Here is a 13,403-nt window from a genome sequence, read left to right on the forward strand (position 1 = left end):
GCCGCGGTCCGTTAGTATACGTCGGACCCGCGTGTCGCCACTATCAGTGATTGCAGACCGAGCGCCGCCACACGGCAGGTCTAGAGAGACTTCCTAGTACTCGCCCCAGTTCTTCAACCGACTTTGCTAGCGATGGTTCACTGACAAATTACGATCTCATTTGACGATAGTTTAACATAGACTTCAGCTACGTCATTTGCTACGACCTAGCAAGGCGCCATTATCAGTTACGATTGATCTTGTGAATCCTGTACCGTCAGACCGCCGTTCTTCATTAATGGATTAAAGTTAAGTATTCCACCAGCTACGTCCGTTTTTCTAAATTCTAATTTCCAAGTCCTATTCCAGACATCACGCCAGCCTACGTGAGCTAAAACGCGTGCCTTTCGGCCTCCTCTAGTAACACGGTGTTGGCTCTCCTGCCAACCAAAACACAGAATGTGTACACTGATGAGCCAAAACGTTGTGATCACTACGCACCTCGAGCTTGAGTGCACCTGATGGTGTTGTTGGCACGTGAAGTAGTACGGACAGAATGTAAGCGGAAGAGAGACGAATGGGCAGTCATTATTGGGTAGTTACGGGCAGCAATTGCTAAAATCCACTGACGTAAGAGGTTTTGACAAACGGCACATTCTTGTGACTCTGCAGCTGGAAACTAGAATCTCTGAAACGATCAAGCTGATAGGCTGTTTGTGTACTATTGTCGTGAGCATCTGGGGAAAGTGGATGATGGTATAGCGCGTATACCATATGATACTGAACGTCCACATCTCATCACAGGATCCTACACTTCGCAATCCAGGAAATATAGCAATTTGTGGCAGATCTGACGACAGTGGACAACGCCGATGCAGGCAGAAGTGTTTCGGAGCAGACCGTTCAAAGGCCATTGTTGAAAAATGGAGCCCCACATCACACGACCCCTACGTGTTCCTGTGTTGACCAACCGACATCGTCAGTTACCATTGTAGTAGGCATAACATCACTTTCACCGTTCATCAATAGAAACGTGTCGCCTGTCGATTGAATCACATTTCTTGTTACACCATGTCGGTGGATGGGTCCTTACACGTCGTCATCCAGGCGAATAGCTGCTTGAAACATGCACCGCACCACCGATGCAGGCCAGTGAGATAGAAGTATGCTATGGGGCACACCGGGTTGGGCTTCTGTGAGACCTGTGGTAGTACTCGAAGACACCATTTCAGCAGTGTACTACGTGAACATTATTGCGGACCACCTGCATCCCTTCTTAGTGAAGTCTTCTCTGACGAAGAAGATATCTTTGAGCAGGATGGCCAGAATCGTGCTGCAATGGTTTAGGGAGCGTGATTGTGATCCCACGTTGGGGTATTAGCCTGTAAATGCCCCTGCTCTGTACCCACTGAACACATATCTAGTGCCGGCTACGTGGCCACAAATCACCATCCCGTATTTTGCGGGAATTTAGTGACCTGTGAACAGACATCAGGCGCCATATACTTCTGGAAAGCCATCAAGCACATGTAGAATCCACGCTAAGCATTATCGCTGCTGTACTGTGTTTGAAAAGTGGATCAACACGTTATTAACCAGATGGCCATAATGTTTTGGCTCATTGGTGTACATAGATGTAGATCAGATGAAGAACTACTGAATTTAACTGGGGAGTAAGGCAATTTATGGCCAAATTGTCCACGAGAAAGAGTAGGTTTATAGGATACATCGTGAGTTATTGAGGATTAGGCAGTTTGATAATCCAGAGAAGTGTGACTGAGTGTGTTTTTGTATGTGTGTGTGAGGAAGGGGATGAGGGAGGGCATGTCCGAACAGACGTGTTTTGGAGAAGTTAAATACAGACAGCAGAACAGACGAGCGTGGAGAGATGCAGGAATCCATTCTCCAGATAAATGCCACAGCAGTAACATGAGAATTAACTATTAGAATATATTTACTCAGACACGTCGATCCAAGGATCGGGTCGCTGTCTCTACTTACACCATCAAATCAAGCACCAAGGGCTGGTAAAGCAGCAGTGCTGACGTCATCTCCTTGTAAAATGGCTTTGGAGCAGTCTCTGGCTAAAGAGAAAAAAGAAATCAAGTACGAAGACTGCTTTCGATAACACTACAAAGAAACATGCCCAAAGGGGGCATTCAGATACGGGTCTCTTCTGTAATGTTACAAATTGTTCCACAAGTATTTGAGTTTTTTCACCCTATCTGCAGCGTTATTCCTCTTGAATGAAACAGTAAAGGGAATGAAATTAGCAACAAAAGTAGAAGAGATAACTGGGATAAGATTATCGAATCATTCATATTCACACAAATACACACATTAAAAAACGTTTTAGCATCATCCTAGCTCCCAGAACCCATGAAGATAGCCATTGACTTAGCTTCTTTCCATAACTTCGGTGCACTCCCGAAGTTATGGAAAGAAGCTAAGGTAATAGCGGTACTGAAACCAGCGAAGGATGGAGATAATCCAAAGAACTATAGACCGATCTCACTACTTTGTACCTCTTACAAACTATTTGAGAGAATATTACTGGCCAGATTAGCACCATACATTGAGGCGAACCTCCCGGACTATCAAGCATGGTTCCGTGTGGGAAGGAACTGCTGTGAACAAGTTTTGTCCCTTACAGCATATTTAGAGAAAGGCTATCAGAACAAGCTGAAAACGGGCCTGGTATTAATAGATCTTACATCAGGCTAAGACACTGTCTGGACCGAAGGACTACTGCTCAAGCTTACTCGAATTATCAAATGCAATCAGACGTACACATTACTAAAAAATATGCTGACAGGCAGGAAGATCAAGGTCTATCTCCATGGAAAGAACAGCAAAAGCATGGTCATAAACAATGACCTGCCGCAGGGGTCAGCCCTGGCGGCGACCCTTTTTAATTTATACATATCTGATATGCCGAGCACCAGGTCGCGTAAATTTGCGTATGCGGATGATCTGGCCATCGCATACCAAAGCAAAAATTTCGAAGATCTTGAAAAAACATTGAATGCGGACCTTGAAGCGCTGAACACCTACTACCTTAAGTGGCATTTGCATCCCAACCCCAATAAAACGACCAGTACCATAATGCACCTTAATAACAGAGCTTCAAGCAGGAAACTACAGCTTTCCCTGAATGACCGGCATATCAGACATGAAGATAAGCCCAAATATCTGGGAGAAAAATTAGACCGCACACTAACGTTTAGCTCCCATCTGGAAGACACCAAACAGAAATTAAAATCTCGAAATGCCATTATGTCTAAACTGGCCGGAACATCATGGGGGTGTGGAGCTAATACACTAAGGACGTCAGCATTAGCCCTCGTGTACAGCGTGGCTGAATATTGTTCACCAGTCTGGGCGAAAAGTGCGCATGTAAATAAAGTAGACACCCAATTGAAAGAGACGATGAGAATTATCTCAGGCACACTTAGGGCTACCCCATGTGACTGGCTCCCAGTCCTTGCCAACATAGAACCCCCTGATATAAGGCGCTCCATGGCGACCTCAAGAATACATAGGAGGATCGTACACAATCCAGAACTCCCTATACACCAAGACTTATCACCCATCAACAGGCTAAAATCTAGGTCCCCCTTTTGGAAGATTGGCAGGGAACTACAGGACTTCGACCCAAAGCTAACCTGGGGGGAATCATGGCGCAAAGGGACACACAAGAACCAAAAGCTTATCGATGACCCCAGCAAGAAGACAAATGGTTTTGATCTCCCTTGGAAGCTCTGGGTTGCCTTAAATCGCCTTAGAACAAGCGTGGGAAGATGCAAACATCTAATGAATAAGTGGGGACTTGCGGAGAGTCCCGTGTGTGAATGTGGTGAAATCCAGACAATGGACCACCTACTGGTGTGTGAAGTGGTAGGATATAGTGGTGAACTGAAGGACATACATTACCTGCCTGACCTAGCCATAGATTGGCTCAAAACTATAAGTAGCATTGTGTAGTGTTGTAATCTGCTGGTGGATTGTAATGACACTGTAATATTTGCCTTGTATATGCCGAACGAATAAATAAAAAATTGTATCACAGACACAGTCCCTTTGACTATTCATAGATGTTACTAAACCCGCCGAAAGATGTAAACAACCATGCATGAGCAGCACCTATTAGACGAAGGGGGTCCGACAGCCGATCAGTTCCAGTCATTCCACCAGGGAGGAGGTAGGCGGCTTGTGTTGTCTGTAGTCCAACCATGCCTAGACGTACAGTACCGCTGTTCGACCACGTCCACATTGTTACTTTGTACCAGGAAGGGCTCTCGACAAGGAAGTGCAGCAAGGTGAAGGGTCCCTACTGTTTTGGGGTGGCATTATGTGGGGCCGACGTACGACGCTGGTGGTCATGGAAGGCGCCATAACTGCTATACGATACGTGAAGGCCCTCCTCCGACTTTTAGTGCAACCATATCAGCAGCATGTTGGCGAGGCATTCGTCTTCATGGACGACAATTCGCGACCCCATCGTGCACATCTTATGAATGACATCCTTCAGGGTAACGACATCGTTTGATTAGGGTGGCCACCATGTTTTCCAGACATGAATCCTATCGCACGTGCCTGGGATAGACTGAAAAGAGATGTGGTCCACCAAACACTCTAAGGCATCTACGCCGAATCGCCATTGAGGAGTGGGACAATCTGGACCAACAGTGCCTTGATGAACTTGAGGATAGTATACCGCGACGAATACAGACGTGCATCAATGCAAGAGGACGTGCTACTGTGTGTTAATGCTACCGGTGAGTACAGCAGTCTGAACCGCCACCTCTGAAGGTCTCGCTCTATTGTGGTACCACAGGCAATGTGTGGTCTTCATGAGCAATAAAAAGGGCGGAAATGATGTTTATGTTGCTCTGTATTCCAGTTTTCTGTACAGAATCCGAAACTCTCGGAACCGAGGTGATGCAAACCTTTTCTTGATGTGTGTAGTATAAAAGATCTATTTTGCACAGCCGGCTGGGGTGGCCGAGCGGTTCTAGGCGCTACAGTCTGGAACCGCGTGACCGCTACTGAAACGTGCTTACTGTTTCTCAAAGTAATCTACCTTAAAAGTACTAAGTGGACAATAGTCAATATAGATAGAGATGTATCCTTTCAATATTGTTCCTTGTGGCAGGACCGTTTTCCAACATGTCTGAATCAGCTATAAAAAAAACGGCTATTTTAGAATCTTGCACCCTTTCGGAAAAATTTTTGCGGACCATCGTGGCCTTAATATTTAAAAGCTTTGAAAAATCTGCAAGTAAACTTTATTCATTTCTAAAGTAGGAAGAGCGCGTCAAATATCAACTGAAGAAGTGAATCTGGATTTAAAAGTGTGTCCTGTGAGGAACTAAGAGATATCAGATTAAATGTCAGAATTACGCTTGAGCAACAGGCTAAGAGTTTGCTGCATCTTCGAAAACGTTGGTTTATTTAAATGAGTACTCATCAAATTTTCATATCTATCGTCTGGTGTATGAAGACAGCGAGTATCGCTACAACGCAAGTGTCCCAACATACCACCCACGTAACACTAGTTCAGTGGGGTTTAATCTGATGCATAACGAAATCTGCAAGAGACTTACGAAACAGTCCAGCGTTGTTAAAGAGATGCGCAAGAATAGCGAGCGCTATCTGTTATCTTCTGACACGTTCATATCGCAGCGGTATTTCTTTGCTTGCGGGGGATCGATTTTTGTCTAAAACCGGCAACGAGAGACAGGTCACGCCACGCTTTCTCCTGCTTGTGCCGCAAACGTTCCCAACAAATGTACGAGCCGTTCACAAGTAGAGAATTCTTCGTCTAAGAAGGAAGTGCCTTGCAGTCGTTTTTACATCAGATTTTACTTTCGAATGGAGCGACGCTCTGCTGATGCACCTAATAACATTTTCTAAGAGCCTTTACGGGACGTACCATAAAACGAGGTGAATACAAATAGTTTCAATACAAAAAAGAGAAAGTTGATGTTTTTAATCGATATATACGAAATTGTGCCGAATTTTTAACTTATAATTAAATTTGTAATCTTGCTCATACATCACAAAAAATGAAAACTTGATGTTTCCATTCACCCTCCAGAGAAGGGTGAATAGAAACAGCCGTGTTAATCTATTTTCTATTTGTTGACGTGTAAAGTGACATATCCATTGCAGAATAAGAAACAAAATTTATGTGGTTGAAAAAAAAAGTTTTTTTCAATACAAATGAAAATCTTAAACTAATTCTGTTTTTTCTGATTTCTAAGTAAAGATTGTTATATCTGTAATAATTATATGATAAAATTAAAATCATTAACTTGGTTTGTTTTTTAATACACTAAGGCACTGACATCACGTTTAAAAATACTGTCTTTGAATCAAGTCTTTCCCCCTAGAGGTATCAAGGAGCTTTCGAAAAACTTCTCCTTTACTAAAAGAATTACTGTCCGTCTCCTGAAATAAATGAGTTTAATTGGCCCTATTGTTTTCAAGAAAACATTAACATAACCTTTGACATCTAAATAACAAATTTTGTGTGCATACAATCTAAATGATTGCTTACTTTCTCCATGTACTTCCGTCACAGCACTAGGTCTTGGGATGCGAGAAGTGCCAGGTTGTTATTGATTTCCATAAAATTCTTGGTCTTGTTCTGAAGAAACTCCGACGATTACCGTTTCTAGTCACCCCAAAAAATCCGGAAACACAGCCCCTCATTTTCAATTAACGAAACACCAGTCGGTTTAAAGTGTAAATTAAAATTAAGCTTTGGGTTAATGAAACAGAATTGTAAATTTGCTTACTAGCTACTTAAGGGGAGGTTTACTATCTTTTGGTTCAAAAAATCGATTTTTTAAAAATTACATTTTTGGACCCATAAGAGTGTTTAGAATCAACCCCTGAAACGGTTTTTCCGAATACGGAACGGAAATGTTTGTTATTCGCGGTTGAACAGAAAGAATGCATCTGCCTGAAATCGGCCTTTTTCACGCACCAGGTTTCTTCGGGAATTTTGATTTTGTAGCCGCGAAAAATTATTCTGTGTGCTTCCCCAAGGATCAAGTGATCAAGTGATCAAGGAGCTTTCGACGTACTAACGCTTGGCAATCCGACGGCATTCCAGTTCGGTGGAACAGATAAAGACGGCAATTTGGGCAATGTATTTCCAAAATTGTCCGGCTGGGGAAACTAGTTGGTGCAAGTGGCACATTGCAGAGGCTACCGGATATCTGGACGAATATCAACACCACCAGCCGCTCTCCAAAGAAGTTCAAAAAGTGATTCATCCGATCTACGAGGCCCTTTCGGAGGACGAGTTATTGTACCGGTGCTTGGGAGGAAACACACAAAATCCAAATATAAGTTTGAACGCATGTGTTTGGAAGTTAGCTACCAAGAACTTGCATTCTGGTGCGAAGACTGTGGAGATTGCGACTTACCTGGCAATGAGAAGCCTCAACGAAAGGTACTCAGCAATTCTGAAGTCCACGACAACGATGGACGTCACCCTGTGACTGTAATCGACTCAGTTCGCCAAGCATTCGGAAGACCACCGGATTCAAGCGGCCGAAAACCGCTTGTCACCGGCCGTACGAGCGGCTCTAGAGCAGCGCAGGATGGTCCAGATCGAGCAGAGCGCCCTCTATGAGGAAAAGGAAGGACTAGTTTATGGAGTCGGAATAGCAGCTTGAACGTAAGTTGCATTATATTGCATTTACGAGTATATGTAGTCAAAACTTCAAATGTGTTTTTCTCGAAATGACTTTTTTTATCGCGCAGTATGGTAATTTCAACTCTACTGAACCGGCTAGCATGGTTCTTTGTTTCCGACAAAGGTAACTAAATTGTCTAGGAGTTGTACAACTTACTCCGATCCATCGACTATAAATACTTTTACTTGACCGATGATGTCGAAAAATCGATGGGAAAAACCTTACTTTGTTTTAAATGGCCGCCATTTTGTTTCCTATGGTCCAAATAACTTAAGCGATGTACTCCTAAATAATCTTATATACTTCGCTAACGTCAACTCAATTTTGATTTCAGACGAGCCGGCTGACCTGTGACGTACCGCGCGTGGAGGTTTACATCGAAATTTAGTTTCGTTCCGACGGCACTTCCGCCTTTGCTCTTCGACATTTCCAGTCCAAAAAATTCCAGCTTGTAGAGGAAATACCAATAAACATTTTGACCAAAGTTGACATTGATATCTATAACACATCCCGAGAAAATAATTCTCAAAGAACATGCTTTTTTCGGGCCAAAGATAGTAAACCTCCCCTTGAATTAAAACAACACAATCTAGGTTCATACTTACAAATAAAGATCGAAGTAAGCAAATTCGGCACCGCATCCGACAATTGTCGTAAAGTGAACAAAACAGCAGCTGAGAGCGTTGCCAACCTCGAAATTCATGACTTTAGTGTGACATTGGTACACTACAAACCTAGAAAAATAGATCTTCGAACGATATTTAGATTTGTCTTCCGACGCGATAGCCAGGTGCATTTTGGAAAGTTTCGTTTCTATTCACCCCAACGTTTCTCTTCACACCATTTTACTGTAACTACGAAACACGTGGCGATGGAGCCTATCGCTGTATTGGATTTATCTGTGGTGTATTCCGAGTGTGGAACGAGGCGAATTGCCTGAATGTCTGTCAGTAAGGAAGGGATGTTAGCGTTTAACGGCCAGTCGACGGCTAGGTCACAAGAGCACAATCTCGAAATGGGGCAGAATTGAAAAGGGTGGTGCCCGGACCCGATTCGGAGGAACCATCAAGGAAATTACCTTCAACGATTTTAAGAAACTACGTAAAAACTATATGTGGCTTATTGGATGGCGATTTGAACCACTTTCCTCGAAACTGCGACTGCTGTTGCGAAGCCACGTATATTTTTGAGGGTTATGTGTTGGATTTTCAGGGTTATGTGTTGGATTTCACAGTACCCCTTTAGCTTAGCTGCTCCATTTCCCTTCCATCCTGTCCCACAGCTTGTTACGTTGCAGTTCAACTAAGGCCCTGTTGCAAGTCACTTGGAAACTGTGGAATATGAAATAAATAAATCAATAAATAAATTGAATATTCCATGGACTGTTGCCACTAGGTCCGTGGCTGCTACAGTTCTTCACCCACCGGAGAATCTCTGCTACTCAACGGTTGATCGACTGCATTTTTGACAGTTACTGCTCTGTCTTTATACGAGGACTATTCTGAAAGTTAGGTCCGATCGGTCGCGAATCCATTGTGAAAATCACAAATGTTTTATTTGAAACAGTCAGCTACACCTTCCAGCAACTTCTGTATATAATCGCCGCGGCAACTTAGACGGTTGTCGTAGCGTTATACCAACTTTCCAAAACCTTCGTCATACAAGACAGATGCCTGTGCTTTCTGCCAATTGTCTGCATTGATCTGTACCTTGTAGTCTGTGCCGAAATGTTGTCTCCATACCCAGCGATTCATGTGAGCAGAGATGAAAATCGGAGGGAATCAACCGCGGGCTGCATGGTGTGTGATAACCACTTCCTATTGAAAATGCTGCAGGTGCATCCTATTTGCTCCTGCACTGTGCTGCCGAGAATTGTCATGAAGATGGGAATGCATGACAGTTAAGTTGTGTGGGTTGTATGAAATCAGGCGAAATCTCCCACGTCCTTGTGGGTCACCAGGGCCAGAGGAAATCCCAGTTCGGATTTTCGAAGAGTGCTCTATGACATTCACCCCTTACTTAGCTTGCATTTATCGCGAATCTCTCGTTCAGCGCAAAGTCCCAAGCGACTGGAAAAAAGCGCAGGTGACTCTTGTATATGAGAGCAAAAGAATGAACCCACAAAACTACAGATCAATATCCTCAACAACAGTTTGCTGCAGAATTCTTGAACATATCCTGTGTTCGAATGTAATAAATTTTCTTGAGACTGAGGAGCTTATGTCTACGAATCAGCATGGTTGTAAAAGCATCACTAGTGCGAAATTCAGATTGCCCTTTCTCACATGATATACTGCGAACTATGGGTGAAGGACAAAACGCAGTGTCTGTATTTCTAGAGTCACGGAAAGTGTTCGACACGGTGCCCCGTTGCAGGCTGTTAAAGAATGTACGAGCATATGGAATAGGTTCGCGGATACACGAGTGGCTCGAAGACTTCTTAAGTGACAAAACCCTGTATGTTGTCCTCGACGGCCAGTGTTCACCAGAGGCAAGGGTATCATCAGGAGTGCCCCCGGGAGTGTGACGGGACATGTTTTCCTCTATATACATAAATCACTTGGCGGACGGGGCGGACAGCAATCTGAGGTTGTTTGCTGATAATGTTGTGGTGTACGGTAAGATGTCGAAGTTGAGTGACTGTAGGAGGATAGAACAGAGTGATTGTAGGAGGATAGAACATGACTTAGACGAAATTTGTAGTTGGTGTGAAGAATGGCAGCTAGTTCTAAGTGTTTAAAAAGGCAAGCTAATGCCGATGAGTATGAAAAACAACTTGACACAGTCACGTCGTTTAAATATCTGGGCGCAACGTTGCAAAGTGATATGAAATGCAACGAGCACGTGAGAACTGTGGTAGGGAAGGAGAATGGTCGACTTCGGTTCATTGGAAGAATTTTACGAAAGAGTTGTTCACGTGTAAAGAAGACCTCAGATAGGATGCTGGTGCGACCTACTCTTTAGTATTGCTCGAGTATTTGGGATCCGTACCAGGTCATAGTAAATACATCGAAACAGTTCAGTGGCGGGCTGCTAGATTTGTTAGTGGTAGATTCTGGCACCACAAAAGTGTTGCGGAAATATTTCGAGAACTCAGATGGGAAGGCGACATTCTTTCCCAGACACAGTATTGAGAAAATTTAGAGAACCGGCATTTGAAGTGACTGCATAAAGATTGCGTTGCCTCCAACATACATTACGTGTAAGGATCATGAACATAAGATACGAGAAATTAGGACTCATACGGTGGCGCATAGATAGTCGTTTTTCTCTCGTTCTATCTGCGAGTGGAACAGGAAGGGAAACAACTAGTAGTGGTACGGGGTACCATCCGCCACGCACCGTTAAGTGGATTGCGGGGTATCGATGCACATGTATACGAAGAAGTAAAGGATGAAGAAAAATTAGTTAATAATAAAATCACTTGCATTTTTTATTAGACGTTAATAGGCTAGGAAGGAAACGTATGTTACAACTATGATATATTTAATCTTGGACTTACGTTATGATTCCTCTGAACAGAAAACATGATGTATACATCATCACCCATACATATTGTCTTAGACTCCATGTCTAAACTCGAACTAATGTAATATAACTTCTCATTAATATCTGTGTAAAATGAACTTTATTGTACACAGTTCCTCGATATGTTTTCGTTTGTACGATCAGTTGAAATGTCAAAGGTACAGATTAAATGTTTATAATCAGTCAAATCCAAGGTTTGTGTATCTGTAGCCTGAGGCCTAAGTTTTGTCATCTCATGTTTCATTACTGACCAGTAATATTTGCCTATATCTTATATAACTCCATAATATGATTTCATTATTTTGTATCTGAAAATTTTTTTTTCGTTATTTACATTCTATTTGACCTCATTGTCTCTAGTATTAGATGTTTACTATCATTTTTTACCTGGCTTTTGCCATCTACGTCCGCTTTCTTAAACAGTGTATAGGTCTGAAATATTTACTTCAGTTTATAATTGTTCTTTGTATTTTGCAGGATTGGTTGGGTTGTGGGGGAGAAGACCAGACAGCAAAGTCATCGGACTCATCGAATTAGGGAAGGACGGGGAAGGAAGTCGGCCGTGCCCTTTCAAAGGAACCATCCCGGCACTTGCCTGGAGCGATTTAGGGAAACCACGGAAAACCTAAATCAGGATGGACGGCCGCGGGATTGAACCGTCGTCCTCCCGAGTGCGAGTCCAGTGTGCTAACCACTGCGCCACCCCGCTCGGTATGCGGGATGACGCAACTAAGACAGGCCGCCGCGAATATATCCAGAATGAATAAACACACAGAGGTGCGGTTTTCATCAGGTTATAGCGGATAATGTGTCGGATATCCTTTTGTTCGGAAGTAGTTTTATCGTTTGTCGTTGCGAATTACGATACGTACTTCGTTCCTGTGTATCTTCTTCTACTACATTCGAAAGAAACTTCTGAGACCTGAGACAACTTCAACGACATTACGTGTATGGTACTTGATCAAATAGTATCACATAACAGCACCGCAAACTATTGTTCCACCGTTCCACCGTCAGGCGAAGAGATTCCACAAAAATCTGCCCTATTATACCAAACGTACGCAAATACGTACCACAGATATGGTTCTTGAAGCCCATCAGTGTGTGTTCTGCTCTTCTAGCAGTCAGATAACTTGCTTGGGAATGTACTGAGACATTCGCCATTTACATAGCAGTCGAAAAAGAAAGTTTCGTTAATTACTTGTTAGCGTTAGAAAATTCGCTATGCTGTCAGCTGCAACGGGGAAAACCATACCTCTGAACGTTTATTCATTTGGATATATTTGGGGTGGCATGGCTTAGCTATCTCGCCTTGCATATGTACAGTGCTCATCCCAAATGAGAAAGACAATGGAATGCAGTCGTCATGTCAATGGACAAAGACGGTAGATTTTATGTTATTGTGTCTATTGGATGACACGTTCATTGTTTGTAATTACTATCTACATATATCCCTTATGTTATGTTATTCTTATGCGAAAAAACATTTATCTTACATGACATCACTTTTATGACATACGATTTATTAGATTTTAGTGATTTACATCGAAGCGTGATCTAGGTTAGGTCTCCTTATGCTCTTCTCATTGTAGTTCGAGAAATTATAGTAGCCACAACATATTTCCAATATTAGATTAGTCTTTCATTCACTATAGTACTGATCATCATAGATTTGAATTTTTGATGTTATATTGTCTGGTGTTCTTGGATTACACGCGCCTTTGATGACATTTACTTGTTAAGTGTTAGCAGCTTTTGCGCAACCTGTCATAATTGGATTTTATTCGACTTGTGTGATTTGAAACATTACCCAAATTATGTGTACTTTACGGAAAACTGCAGAACGTCGTTGCAATTTTTATGCTGATAACTCATTAATGAGTAGTAATTTTTTTTTTTCCTGATCCATCTGATGTTCTGCTTGGTATATGTAAGTACTGACTATGATTTTGATGTTCATAATACAAATTCAGAGATTTTTGTTCCTCTTGTCTCTGTACACTACAATGTTTTTGGTTCCTTAGTTTTCCAGTGATGATGGTTGTAAAAACCGGAAATGGTAAAGAACAAAAGTTGAATATGTATAAACAATAACTACAAAATTTCTTTTATTACAATATCTAAGAACTGTAGGAAGTTACCTATACATAGTAATCAATAGTGTACAGTGCCTTAAGATATTTA

Source organism: Schistocerca piceifrons, chromosome 3 (assembly GCF_021461385.2).
Source record: "Schistocerca piceifrons isolate TAMUIC-IGC-003096 chromosome 3, iqSchPice1.1, whole genome shotgun sequence".
Taxonomy (NCBI): Eukaryota; Metazoa; Arthropoda; class Insecta; order Orthoptera; family Acrididae; genus Schistocerca; species Schistocerca piceifrons.